This window comes from Fukomys damarensis, unplaced genomic scaffold (assembly GCF_012274545.1).
Source record: "Fukomys damarensis isolate Sample0158 unplaced genomic scaffold, DMR_v1.0_HiC HiC_scaffold_20, whole genome shotgun sequence".
In the NCBI taxonomy this organism is placed as follows: domain Eukaryota; kingdom Metazoa; phylum Chordata; class Mammalia; order Rodentia; family Bathyergidae; genus Fukomys; species Fukomys damarensis.
This window is the reverse complement of record NW_022900932.1, coordinates 29,602,685-29,618,110: the sequence shown is the minus strand read 5'-3', so window position 1 is coordinate 29,618,110 and position 15,426 is coordinate 29,602,685. Positions and strand designations below refer to the sequence as shown.

Genomic DNA, 15,426 nt, shown 5'->3' with positions numbered 1-15,426 from the left:
ATATATATATGGAATTGTTTGCTTCTTTACTATTATATTTTTAGAGTTATTTATTATATTTTATACAAGTTGTCTATTGGGTATATGCATTTTAAATATTTGCTCCTAGTCTATGGCTTTTATTTCTATTGGTCTAACTATACCTTTTCAAAATACATTTTTAATTTTTATGAAGCTTAGTTTTTATGGACTGTGGTGGATTGTGATGATGAAGAAATCTTGACTGACATGGAATTACAAAAATTTTCCCTTATGTTTTCCTCTAGAAAGTTTATAGTTTTAGATTTTATATTTAAGTTTATTTATTTTTATTCAATTTTATATAGTGTGAAATATGGAGTGATGTTCCTTTTTTGCTCTATATATACATTTCAAAGTTTCTGATTTTATTTATTGACAAAATAACCCTTTCTCTACTAATTATTTTTAAATCATTGTCTAAAACCAGTTACCCAAATATGTGTGGGTCCATTTCTGTCTGAATATGACAGCTGCCTTCAGTTAATCTTTCAGTGCATAAATTTTATGATTTCTCCATAGGCCCCATTTTCCTGTGTAAAACATCAAGATGTGTAGAACACAAAGATGGTTAAAAGAGGTGGGGGAGAAGCAAAGACAGGATTATGCCTATTCAGAGAATATGTGTTCCTAGAAAATCAGCAAACTCTGATATCATATGCATTGACTCACACTTTCCCATGACAGATAAAAGTAAATAATTTTCTTAACTCTAATTCTGTCAAGTGCCTAGTGCATTGAAAAAGACTTTATATAAACTGTATAACTAAGTCACATAAGTCATCCACGTGTGAGTCATATTGTTTATACTTAAAGGTCCAGCGCCCAAATAAATGCTTGCATTTTTTCTTATTCATGGCTTACCTAAGGTAATTGTACTTATTAGCATTAGCACACAAATCAGTATCAGAATAATCTTTAATTATCATGATAAATCAGTAATGATAATGAAGTGATCTAGTTTTTTTTTTAACTAAACTTGGTCAATGATAATAATGTGATTTGAGTAACAATGTTTGAGAGTTAAGAACATGCCAGTTTGAAAGCTATAAACACTCCAGATGTATTAATAATTACAAGGGGTGAAGGGAGGGCAGGGACAAGGGGAAAAAATGAGAACCAAGACCACCTGCCATGTAAAGGTACAAGATCTCAATAATGAATGTAACTGTACTGTATACCTAAAATGGACAAATAAATAAACTCAATAAAAGAAAAAAATAATTATAATTTCTAAATAAGAGAAGAATAAAAATAGACCGTAGGTGCAGCCAGGAAGTTTCTTAGCCTGAAAAAAAGTAAACATTACATGGTAAATGTCATTAGTGTTTCATAAAATGCCACCAAATTGGACTTTGCTTTATACAGTCTTTTTAAACTTTCATTACATCTAAAACTTCAAATGAAATTATTCTCACTCATAATTACTTCAGAGTCACTGGGTGATAGAGGGATGTTTTAAAAAATAGGGCCACCTCCACTGGGATCATATACAGTTAATTCTCCAATACCTGTAACTCTTAAATAAAGGGTCACAGTTTTTTAACCATATTTTAAAATATTAGTACTGCACACAAGGACAAGTCGAATGCCCCTTGTTGAACTCTGATTCCAAGTGGGTCATCCCAAGGGCTCTGTCTACTTACAGCCAAGTGGCCACCTGCTCACACAGGATGTCACTTAGCTCTATTAAGGATGCAAGTAGGTCACTGCACAAATGATGTGGCTGCCGTACATGCACACAGACTGAATACATATCCTGTTTTATTATGTGTGCTCATTTGTCAGCTATAACAACTCACACAATGTGTACATGATTACAAATTGAGAAACAGTACTTTGGAACGCTCCTGCCTCAAAGTTCAAAATTTTACAATGCAGTTAGTATATGAGCTACTTTAGATATTCTTGACTGGAGTACCTGTCTTTTGTTTTGGAGAAGAAAACCCTTATCATTTAATATACAGAAATAATAACTACAAATATGTATTATCTATTCTATAGTGGGGAATTTTCTGCATGTTTTATGTATTAACTCAAATGTTATACAACAAGCACATATGTACCCAATTAATATCCTCACGCTATAGGGATGGAAACTAAGACACAGAGAGGTTAAGTAACGAGTTCAAAGTCACACAGTAGTGATGGGCACAGCTACAATTTGGAATTTGGCAATATGATATCAGAGTCTGTTCTCTCACCCACCCATGTGACTCCCTTCTTTCCTCCCTTAATAAGCTCTCTCTCTTGCTAAGTTTAGACATCAGTTTTCAGAGGGACTTTTTATTCCAGCTATCCTTTTCTCAGAGTGACCTCTTACACAGAGAGGTTGAAGTATAGATGAACCAGAAAGTAGATCAGTTGAGAAGAAATGAGCTTAGTAATCACAAATGATTTTTATAAATTAAAGAGCTGAAAAACTGAAATTTCTAAGTGCAGGAATAGCAAAAGTGTAAGGCAGTTTTAAAAATGGAACTTTGATGATTAATTTTTTCTAAACTAACGGTATCTCTCTGAACTTGATAGAAAATTAAATGCCCGATTTAATTGTCTGAGTTCCTTGAGAAGCCTTAGAAAGCAATGTGAGTCTCTAATAACACCATTTATGGGGGAGTCATGCTTTAATATATGTCTGAAGTCCTAGGAATGGCAGTGTAAGTAACCGCGCTCAGGTACAGGATTGGCAGTTGGCTTGAGCTGATGAAGGCGGGACAGCTGGCTACAGGGCAGGGGACCGCTGGTTAGATGCATTAGGGAACAGATCTGCCACTGTGGTAAATTTCAAGCTCACAAGTTGATGCCACTGAACACAGAATTAGGAAGAGGTAACACAGCACTCTCTTATTTATTATTTTCTGCCTGTGGATAAAATAGATGTAAATAACCTCAAGAACATAGTTAACAGTAAAACAATTTTAAACTTAAGCATTGTTTTGCAGTTTACATGTATTTTCTACATTATATAATTCAATTTTTAGTAATGGCTATGTTTAGCAAGCAGATTCCAAAGCTCCTGAAAATGTAGCATCTGGCTTCTGTGAGCTAAACTGAGCTGACTGGAGTTTCCCAGTAATACAAAAAAATGTTTGGATGATTTTGTAGGCCATAATGTTAAAAATAAGACCATTAAATTTCTCAGGCCCGATATTAAGTAACTATTTATAGGTGGGATACATCTTCCTCCAAGAATTAACTTGATTGTAAACACCTGTTATTTCACATAGGCTCTCATGTTATTGGCTCATCCACAGAATACACAGATTCACAATTAACTCTGCCAGATTTCTATTCTTCCTATTTTGTGGCAGAGTCTATTCCTTTTGAGCCTCTTGACACTGGTTTTGATTGCCTTTTATCTCCTTGAAGATTTTTCTTTCTCATTTGCTTTCTGATTATTTTTTCACGTTATCTAAAAAGGCTTTATCCTGACACATAAGTCAGGTGTTCACCAACAGTCCTCAATTTCTCGCTTGTCCCCTAGCAGAGCAACTAACTTGCATGAATGTGTTGGATAAGAAGGTAAAAATGTCATGTCCCAGTAGCAATGCACACAGATACCTCAAATTCATATACTAAATGGGTTTTAAGGTGAAACTAAGGTTCTTCTTGAAGGCTGTTAGAATAACGATCTGATAGGCCTGCTTTCTGGGTGTTAAATACTGACCTAAAAACCTTGCTTTTACTTTGCCTGGCCACTCTGCTCCCCTTCCAGATCTCTGCTAAGATTAAAAACATAATATAGCTACTTTCACTAGAATACATTTGTTTTTCCTAAGAAAACAGTTTTATTACATAATACTTACCATGTAATAAATTTCTAATGTGTGTTGCCAAGGGTTCTGTTGTAGACAGCTCTTACAATGTGTGCTGTAAGTACAAAATATATAGTTCTAACTGATTTCAAATATTAAAATAGTACATCTTAGAATCTCCTCCAGTATGTCTGATTCTAGGTCTGTGTTGTTCTACATTACTGGGTAAACACACGCATGCATGCACGTACAAGGTCAAGCCTGAAAAAACTTGGGCACAGAGCAGTTAAGTAAATATTCAGGGCTAGCTACTTTTAAGAGGTAGATCACTGATTCAAATTTCAATAAATAGTAATTTTAAAAATGTGTTTACCTCACACTGCTGTGTAGCTTACCCTACCTGGGCTACACTTGGCTGACTTTAGCTGGTCTTGCTCATACGTCTGAACTCAGCAGTAGGTCAGGTAAATCCTAGCCAGCATCTTGGGATTGATTGGCTGTCTACTGATTCAAGATGGTATTAATTTTAATGACAGGCCATTTGGCTCTGCTTTGGGGATATGTTTTCATAGGAATGGCAGAAGTTTAAGAGAAAAATTAAAAATATAAAGGATCCTTTTTCATCTTTGTTTCTGCCATACCATCTAAATCCCACCTGTTAAAGCAAGTCATTTGGCTGGGTCCAGGTACTCACTGGGAGAACAGTAAAAGGTTATAGGACATAGGATGTAGATATGAGGCGTGAAGAATTGCAGCCATTAATGCAATTAATCTACTGCATTTATCATCAATGGGACTAAGTACTTAAGCCACAGAATCAAGCATTCAGCTGTATATGAGCGCTGATTAGTAAAAAAGATTAAGATGTGATATGTACATGTACCAATTACCTAAGATGAATGTAATTATATGTATCACGGATACAGTGATTTACAAAAAGATATCCAAGGGGGGAAAAATAAATAAATTTTCAAGGTTTTTTTTTGAGCCAGTTGTTAAACCACTAGAATCTTAAAATCATCTTATGGGCATACTTATACCATAAAAAGGGCAAACACTACAGATCAGGGCTTTCTAAAGCCAGTTTACCATCACATTATATGCATTTCAATATTTGGAATTTAATGCTTCACCTATGTATGGAAAATTCCAAGTGATTATGCAATCAATTTAATTTTTTATTTCACATCAGGTAAAATAGTATACTCCTAATTATCAGCTAGCAGTTTTGTTTTCTCTAGTTATCTTCCACATATGCAAATAGACTAAAATTAAATTGTTCTAAAGATAGATGGCTCATCATACCTTGAACAGGTAAAGTAAAATAACAATTAAGTAAACATCATCAAAGAAATTACTCATGAGCCTAAAGATTCCTTTTACTATTTTAAGGGTATTTTAATTCACATTCATTCTCTAATGTCCATAAATTTGCGGTAGATAATCCCTGGGGCAGCATTAAATTATGATACAGTATCTATAAAGATTTGTGTGTAGACAGTTGAAGCTATAAATTAGGTTGACCTAGAATCAAAGATCACATGGGAGCTCCTTTACACTCAAAAGAAGTTGAGCATAGGTATCTACTTATATCATAAAAAGAAAGCAGAAATTCATTATGTTTCAAAGAGGAGTAAATATGTTTTGTAAAATCTGGAGACTGATGAATCTGGGGATGCAGGAAGTGCAAATCTCTCTAACTTTAAGCCATTCTTCCAATATTTAGATGCACAATGCTGTCAGCATAATAAAACAGTTACCAACATGGCATAGCTCAAGAGATTATATAATATTGGAAAGAGGTGAAAAGGACTATGTGTTGATTTTGTGTGTGTGTGAGAGAGTAAAGAAGGTATAAAGGGATTCTTCTTCATGAAATTTGTTATTATGGCACTAAATTGTGAAATTATATCTAGTATTTTTCTTCTAAAAGAAACTACTAGATGTATGTATATACACGTATACTGCCTCCATTTTATCTAGCTCCTTATCTAATTTTCTTTGTTTTGTAGAGTATAAAGACTACTCCTGAAGCTGAACTGTTTCAATTTGTATCTAATCTCTGTGATTTTGAGAAAATATTTAAATTGTGCTCATTCTTCTCATCTCTAGAATGTGGTAAAAATAGTATCTACCTCATTGTTATAACTATTAAATGAGCTCATACATATGAAGTACTTAGAATACTTATTAATTTTCAATAGATAAATGATTGTCTTCTATTATTAGTCATTTTGAAAAATAAAATTAACTCAGAAAGTTTAATCATCTTGTCATTGTTTAAAATATTACTATATTTCTCATGTATATCATGTTGGTATAGTTAAGGAGTATGTAAGTACAGTCTAAGGACAGTATTAACAGTCCAGGCTCAGGCTAAGGGACTTATCCCGTTGGCTTTGAAGGTCATATATATTAATATACTGCATAGAGAACCATCAGTGAAAACAAATCTTATGAAAACACATATCCATGTTACTTAGAATCCTATATCTCTGAAGTTATAATCAATCAAATTGTATTAAATAATGATCTTCATTCAGATATTTTAAACTATATAAAAATAGTTGGTATAAGAAATATTTGCTTGTGTTTTCATCTTTTAATAGCTGTAACTTTACAATAGAGTCAAAGAGAAAGTGTGTTACATCTGGATGGCATATACCTTGCAGAAGTGAGAAGTCAAATAGAAAAACAGCAGTAATCTACTGGTTACTATAAAAATGAGTTTATAATTTTATAATATACTGGGCTGAGATACAAAAATTTTTATACTTTGTAAACATGGAGCTTAATTATACATGTCAGATAATTGGAAGTCTCACAATTACAGATAAATACATGCATAGCTCAAAGAAAACCCCATTAAAGTAAAAATTGACAAGTGAAAAGTTGTATAAAGTGGTTTTATTTTCAGTGTTTATAAGTAGAGAAAAAAGGATAGAAGACAATTATGTTACTTACAAATCTGTTTGGGAAATTGTAATGTGGTAATATTAGGCAGCATTTATAAAACAGTCCTAGATTTTTTTCCACACTTAATATGAAGATGTGGGTAGCAAAGAGAACTATTGAGGTTATGACATGGTAACTGCTATGTTTTTAATTAAAAGAAATATAATTCTCTTATCTATAGGAGACCACATAGCCACAGGAACTTTTAATATAATAGTCACAGTCATAGAATATATACATAGATTTTGTTTTGTTGAAACAGAGTTTCTCTGTATAGTTCAGGCCAGTCTTAAACTCACTATGGGGGTGAGGGATTTGGCTCAGTGGTTCTGCCACCTTCCTTGCAAGTGCAAGGGTCCAAGTTCAATCCCTGGTAGCAAAAAAACAAAAACAAAATCTTACTATGTGGCCCAAGCTGGCCTTGAACTCATGGCGATCCTCCTGTGTCAGCCTCTCAAATGCTGAGATTATACGCATGTGCTACCACACCGGGAAAGAATACGTTATAAGGAAATTATATTTCATAACTTTAAATTTTGTAGTGCTTGAGATTGCATGTCATTCATGCTAGGCACATGCTCTACCGCTGAGCGACATTCCTAATTATCATTATTTAAAAATTGAATTTTATGCTATGGTAGCTAATCATTCAAAATGAAACTATGATGAGTCAATATTCAGAAATTCAGATATTCAAACAATAGCAGTGCCAGAATGACCTGAGAATTTGTTATATTTAGGTAAAATAAGAGAATAAAAAAATCTTATTCTTTAAATGATATGAAGATGTTTTGAATGCACATGCTCTGTCAATGCACAAAATGCAAGCTATCAACCCAGACTCACGTTCATCATTATTAAATGGCCATGGCGTATAGTACATTCATCCTCCCAGTCTTTTTCTGACGTAGCTACAGAAATAGAAAAAAAGTGTTTTTAGGAGTAAGATGAATACTTCTGGGCATCCCTCTACAGATCCAAATGGCTGGCTCAGCAGCACTTTAGGTACAATGTAGAGCCTGGAAAAGCAACCTGATGTTACTTTAGTTTATTGCATAGTGCTCAGGACAAGTGTTTTAATCACATGGATTTCTCCTAGTTGAAATTAATTTGTCCCTTTTTTGTGCTCGCACAGCTCATATTTCAGCCTCTGCTACATTTTTGCCTTATTCTAAGTTGTACTTTTTGTTTAAAAAGGTAAAAGGTCAACATTTATAAATATATTGATAAAATTTTAATGTTTTCCTGTTTTTTCTCTTCCTGCTTATACCCTTCTCTAAGGGTACCCCATACTTCAAAGCATATGCTTACTACAGAGTGCTAAGTGTAGGTCAACTGGTACCATTGTAAAACTAATCAATAATCTGGCAAACCAAAGAGAAGAGTCCACTAGAATTAATGTACTCTGTCATTTTAAATATAGTTTTACTCTAGATACAAAATTGTCAATGTCTTTATTTCTGACAAAAACGTGTTCGTACTGTGTACCATACATACCATGAAAAGCAGATTGTGTGAATCTGAAGTCTCCAAGACTACTCTCTTCAGATGGGTAAATTCATTCTCAGAATAGTCTTATGCTTCTTTATATCCTAACACTTAGTGTCTTACAACAGGAAGCACTACAAATCTATGTCCAAGAACATTAATTAAACCAATGGAGTTTGCATTGATGTGTTAGGGGTAAAAAAAAAAAAAAAGACAGAAGCTGAACATATGCAGTGAAAAGGAAAAAAATCAATAGTAGGTTTCGGCCCATATGGATTTTTCTGCTCTTCCAAAGAAGGTGAGAACAGCATGTACCACATGTACCATCTACCACTGCGAACTCAGCCTCTTATGAAGACATGGGACAAAGTCATTATGATCTGTGTTTTACAAAGTTCTAGTAACTAGGTCAAACCAAAAATCCTATTTTACAAGTATAAAGTTAAATAGATGATTGATTTTTTTTTATGAGACACCACACCAGGCAAATTGGTCTGACTGAATACATATTGATGATCTATATTCTAGAGTAACACTTGTTTGGGGTCACAGAATGACACCCTTAACAGTGGAGATAAGCTGACTACTGAAGTCCTCTAACGACCCTACTGAGTATTTCGTATGTGTTTATTTGTTCTCTTTTCCTGCTCCACCCATCCTCCCACAAGGGCATAGGACTACTTTGAAACAAGTAAAAAAGAAAATGATCTAGAAAGTTATTGATCCATAAGTGTAAGACAGTGAAATAATATAGAATGAAAACCAGGACAACAGAATGTAGTAAGTTAGCACACAACAAGAGCAAACTAAATATAAATATATTTGGTCCATCTCTAAACCTCAATTTTGCAAGGTGATGGATTAAAATTGAACTTTGCATATGTATCAGTTTGGTATTTTGGGATGTGGGACCTGTTCCTTAATGTCCCTGAAGTATTTATAAGGTTTAGTTTTTCTTTGGTTTTAAACCAAATAATTATTAACCCTTTATTTCTCAGTTTTGTGATATCTTAAATAGCTATCTTAGCTGTGTATTTTCTACATAATATAGAAATAGCTCTAGAAAGAGAAGTAACACAAGAGAGAACAAAGAAATAATCCATTGTCATTATGGCATCATCAACTAAATCCGTGCAAGTCTGACAGGTTTGCTCTGTGAGTATATGAACTAAGACTTCTTAGTTGCATTTCATGGACTGTCATACCTTCCACATCATGGAAGATTAGCTCATGATTTTTCCCACAAAATGTGAAAATCCACCAATATTTCATGATTATATGACACTTATCATAATCGAAATTCTTATTATCAAGCTTCTTGACATATCCTGACTTAAAAGTCTTAGAGGTTATAGAGTAACCAAAAGACTATATCAAGCAGCCTTACACTGTACCAGTTATTTCACTGTTACATATTATGCATTATTATGTTTAATATCATCCATGACTTATAAAGATGAGACATGCAGGCATTTGTTCAGCTTAGGAATACAAAAATTCAAGAAGAACGTTGTGTGGAAAAATAAATAAAATTTATTTTGAAGGGCTTCATGAATATAGCCATATATTAACATATAAAATTTTTGAATGTAAATAAATTGGTAATTTATTTTAAAGTACTTATTTATAATCAAGTACTTGAGATAGCTATAATACTGCTCTATACTGATCAGACCACCCTTGTTATAATCTGTTTAGTCCTGGACATTATAATTTAAGAGAAAGATAAGAAATTTTAGAGCATATTCTGAGGACAATGACATAATAACTTAGAGACATGTATGTAGTATTTTGAAAGATTTGGTCTGGAGAAAAGAATCAGAAAAGGCATGTTTTGACTCATACATGTATAATATTTGTAATAAATATACAATTACCATCTGTCTATCTATCTAATCTATCTATATTTGTCATACTGTATCTCCAACATAACCAAGGAAACATTCATAGGGGAATGTTGACTCCATGTAATGAGATGAACAGAACACTCTTTAGACAGAACAGGCTACCTTAAGTAGAATATTTTTGCAGTTATTAGACATATTCACATACAACTTGGCTTAGCTACCAGGAGTAAGTTTCATGCATAAGAAAGACAGTGGTAAAGAAAGCTTCCGTTCTTGAGAGAATTTGACACCGTTATGAATGTTATACAATTAATATTAACACAGATTGGAAAAATAGTCTCGTTTATGTATCCCTAGAATGGAGCTCCTAGTCAAGAATAGCAGAAGATGAAAGTGTCTGTCTCCATGGCCATTATCTAATTGAAACTCCTCCTATGATTAGCTACTGAGTTAATATTCATGAGGCTATCTCCCCACACTAAAAAAGGTTAACCAGAAATAACTCCTTTTATCTGAATTCTAAGACAGGGGATAGTACTAAAAAATGTTTTTGTATCACCACAGAAGACCTAACAACTACTCAGTAATGTGCACCAATGTCTTATGTATAGATGCATGTTCTACATACATACACAGAATTTAAACATTAAGTGGATGCTATTGACTGCCTCTACTCACTCTGAAGGTTTTCTTACTATTGATCTTGGAGAAGGCCTGGTTTAGATGGAGTCTAGAAAATTAACTCCAAATGAGTGCAGTATGGTGGTTTTATTTACAGAAATATTAGAAAGGCTGAAGGCAAGATTGAACTGTTAGTCTTTCTTGTCATACTAAAGAGTATAGAGCTGAAGTGAGCTATAAGTCACCCATGTTATAATATAGTTTGAGACGGTGTTGTAGAATGTTCAGCAAAATGAGTAAGCACTTGTTTTAGCTTAGAAAGAGCACTGAGAGATTGCTGTGTTCATCATTATAAAAATCACATATTCAATTGTGCTAAAATAAAAATTATTGAGAAAGTTTCATCAGGATGTTTCACTATATTTAAAAGAAACTTACTCAGGGTTCATGGGAGCAGCTTTGAGTTGTGTCCAAAGGGACTACACTAAAGAGTCCTGATTGTAGGTAAAGAACTAAAGGAATTAATTTGGAGACTAATAAAAATTTTAAAGCTAGAAATTTTATCAATGATGAAGACAAGGCCAACTTGGAAATTGTGGCAAAGTTGGACTATATATTTATGGTTAGGTAAAAAAAAGCTGAAAACCAAGACCAGACCAGGACCATAACAAGTCTTATTATGGGGAGGATCTGTTGGCTGTCTCTGAGCAAGGGAGAAAGAACAATATTGCTGAGACAGGGAGCGCTTTTTATAGTACTGGGGTAGGATTGAGTGATGTAATGGCTAGGGATTGGGGGAGCTTGTGACATCACCAGGAGGGGCTTGTCTCATCACTAGTTAGGACCATCTTAAGGTGAGGGAAATATAACATGTATAACTCTGCTAATCATGTATATTTTATCTCTAAGATTCCCTGATGTCTTAGTTATTTTCTCTTTGCTGAGACACAATTACCCCACAACCACAATTTAAAGAAGAAAAAGTTTATTTTGGCTCACAGTTTGTAGAGGGTCCAGTCCACAGTCTGCTGGCTCCAAGGCAGGGTAGCATGGTAGACAGGCCTAGAAGAGAAGAGCGAGCTTGTGGAATGGCAGTCAGGAAGCAGAGGGACATCAACGGAGACAGGAGAGAGAGCAAGACCCTTCCAGATCATGAATGTAATGACCCACCTCCTCTGACCAGGCTTCCCTCCCCATATCACATTAAGTTATAAACTCAATCGTGATTCAGTCACTTCCCCAAACCCTTACCTATGAGTGCATGAGGCTTTGGGGGGACACCCAGATATAAACTACAATATTCTGCCCTTAGCCCTAAAAAGATTCAAGTGTGTTTCTTTAAGCAAAATACTTTCGTCCATCTCTAAGAGTGCCAGAGTCCTAAAACTTTGAGCATTGCTGAGAAGTCGAAATTCTTCTCTGAGACTTAAGGCAAACTGAGCTGTTAGACCTTGCAAAAAGTAAAAAGAAAGTTAAACACTGCTAAAGATTTTGCTTTAGTTGTTAGGGTAACTTGCTTATGTAGTATTTGAAAATAAGTAATACATTTTTTAAATTAAGAAAATATACACACTTTTAAAAATGTGTCTTATGCTGTGCTCCAGTAATAACGTCTATAGTGTATCAAATTACTACTATGAGTAAATCTTTTATATCAAAATTTTGAAAGACCTCTCATTTTTGTAGTTTTTTGTAAAATCTCAGAAGCTCAATTTGACAACATGACTCTTTCAGATCTATTGTTTCCTTTTCATCCTAAATCATACTGCTGTGTTCTATAATACCTTAATCCTTGCATGGAAGATAATTATCTCCTAAACTCTAGTCCCTCTCCATTCCACGCATCTTATGAAGCATGGGCAGATTACTCTTCTCATAATATTACTCTGCAATATCAAATACCTGCCTAAGAAGCCTCAGAAGCTGACATTACTACAGAACAAAAATAGATAGCCACTGTAATTTATTGAGCAAGTTCTAAGTCATTTTAGTGTGCTGTTTTTAATAGTAACACAGACTAAAGAATGGACATAGGAAGACCACATACAACAGCAATTTCAATAATCTGCTCAAAACAACGAGAATTTAATATGCAGTAGTACTAATAATTCAGGAAGAGCCACAAGAAATACTGCAAAATTGAAATGGTATGGATGACAGTTTATTCTAGAAAGAAAAACAGAAAATTTGGTGACATCAGGTAGCTAAAAGGTCACTGTGGTCAGTGATTTTAATGAGGAAAATTAGAAAAGTGAATCAGTTTTAGGAGGAATTGATTAATTAAAAATGACTACAAGAATGTAAATAAGGATACTCATTAGTTGAAAATAGACCAATGACTTTTGTTTAGATTTTAGGACTTGCGATAGGAATTTGAAAATGAAAGCAAGAAGTTAAACATTAAGAAGAGATTAGAATTCAAGAGAATGCATGAATTCCCAGAGGAAACAACTTTAAACAGGAAAGAACATAAGGTCAAAGGTTAAACTTTAAAGAGTACCTACACTCAAGAGGGCAGCATAGAAGCCAGAGTTGTTAAGCATTAAGCATAGGAGTAAGAAAAGATCTACTGCAGTTCAGCCTTACAGAAGTTCAGAAGAAATTAACTGTTGAAATATCAAAGAGACTACAGATGATAAAACGACTTTATATTTGGCAAGATTTCACCAAATCCAAATGACTTTTGCAGAATAACAATCAGAGTACTATAGATTAGAGATAAATTGGACAAGGATTAAAAGTAAACAGAGGCAATAAATAACACTTTCAGCACATCCATAATCTATAATGGTTTCATTACATATATTATGATAAGTATGAAGACATTAGCAACTTGTTCAAGTAACATAATTTTTAAAATCAAGGAGATTTGGTGATATGTGAAGACAGAAAAGAAAGGGAAAGGGGAGACTATAGAAGATAGAGGTGAGGAAGGCAGGAAGATAACTCCTATACTGGACTTCACAAGCACTGACTGGGTAGGTAACACAGATGAGGGAAACAGAAGTAGTAAGTTTCACCAAGACCTACTGAGTTTTACATAAGAACAAATGAGAAAATTCAGCTTTCATTTTCTTCCCTCAGGAAAAAGAGGGTAAAATCACTTATTTTTAAATTTTAAAAAATCCTAAATCTATTGAACTGTGATGGCAAATAAAAATTCCATATATATAGGATTCCATATATTAGGATGCTTTATCTATCTAAATCTATCTCAGTCAAGCTAATTAATATATCCAACATCTCACATAGTTATCTTTTGTGCATATGTGTATTAGGAATATTTGTGATCTATTTTCTTAGCAAATCTAAGTATACAATACATTGCTATTAGTTATATCTACCAGGCTCTATGTTAGGTCTGCAACATTTATTCGTCCCACAGCTGAGGTTTAATCTCTTCAGCCAATTCCCTTTCCTTCAGCTCTGTAAGTTTTTTTAGATTCTGCATATAAGATTGTATAATATTTATCTTATTTAACATATTGTCCTCAGGTTTTGTAACCAATGACAGAATCTCCTTTTTAAAAGCTGATGTTTTATTCTGTTCACATTCTCCTAACCAATTCATTCATCAACATTAAGGCTGTTTCCATATTTTAAGTATTGTGAATAACATAATGAACATGGGGGTGGATATACCTCTATGAGGTGCTGATTTAATTTCCTTTGGGTATATACTCAACAGAGGGATTACTGGATCACATGGCAGTTCTATTTTAATTTTCTGAGGAAAGTTCATGCCATTTTTTCTAATGGCTGTACCAATTTACAATCCTATCAAGAAGTTACAAGGTTTTCCAGTTCTACATATTCTTGCCACACTTGTTATCTTTTGACTTTTTTGATAATAGCCATTCCAACAATAGATGTGAGATGATGCCTCACTGCAGTATGATTTCCACATGGCAGTTCTATTTTAATTTTCTGAGGAAAGTTCATGCCATTTTTTCTAATGGCTGTACCAATTTACAATCCTATCAAGAAGTTACAAGGTTTTCCAGTTCTACATATTCTTGCCACACTTGTTATCTTTTGACTTTTTTGATAATAGCCATTCCAACAATAGATGTGAGATGATGCCTCACTGCAGTATGATTTCAATATCTCTGGTGATTAGCAATAGTGAACATTTTTTTTTTTTTTTTTTTCTAATGGCTGTACCAATTTACAATCCTATCAAGAAGTTACAAGGTTTTCCAGTTCTACATATTCTTGCCACACTTGTTATCTTTTGACTTTTTTGATAATAGCCATTCCAACAATAGATGTGAGATGATGCCTCACTGCAGTATGATTTCAATATCTCTGGTGATTAGCAATAGTGAACATTTTTTTTTTTTTTTTTTTTTTTTTTTGGTACCATAGATCGATCTCAGGACCTTGCACTTGTGAGGCAGGTGCAACATCACTGAGCTAAATCCCTGGCCTTATTGTTGTGCTGTTCAGGTCTTTTGTCCATTTTTATTTATTTATTTTTTGTTTCTGAGTTGTACGGATTTATTATACATTTTGTATATTAACTCCTTTTGGATGTATGTTCTACAAATATTTCCTCCAATTTTGTAAGGTGCTTTTTCATTTTGTTATTTCCTTTACTGTACCAAAACTGGTTAAATATCTCACTTGTCTATTTTTTGTTGTTATCTGTGCTTTTCTCAGATCTGAAAAAATCATTGCTAAGATCCATATCAATGAGCTTGCCCCAATTCCCATATTTTCTTCTAGTTTATGCTTTCAAG

The 15,426-nt window shown here is 33.7% G+C and overlaps 1 long non-coding RNA gene across 2 annotated transcripts in view; it reads right to left on the bottom strand.

Moving 5' to 3' along the window:
* LOC104847602 overlaps positions 1 to 11,718 on the bottom strand; it is a 66,650-nt gene extending 54,932 nt beyond the window's left edge. For both annotated transcript variants that reach the window (XR_776195.3, XR_776194.2), the window contains exons 1-3: positions 11,684 to 11,718; positions 7,575 to 7,639; positions 3,825 to 3,888 (exon numbers count right to left, since the gene is read on the bottom strand). This is a non-coding gene — a long non-coding RNA (uncharacterized LOC104847602). The remainder of the gene's footprint in view (positions 1 to 3,824; positions 3,889 to 7,574; positions 7,640 to 11,683) is intronic.
* Positions 11,719 to 15,426: the final 3,708 nt, after the last annotated feature.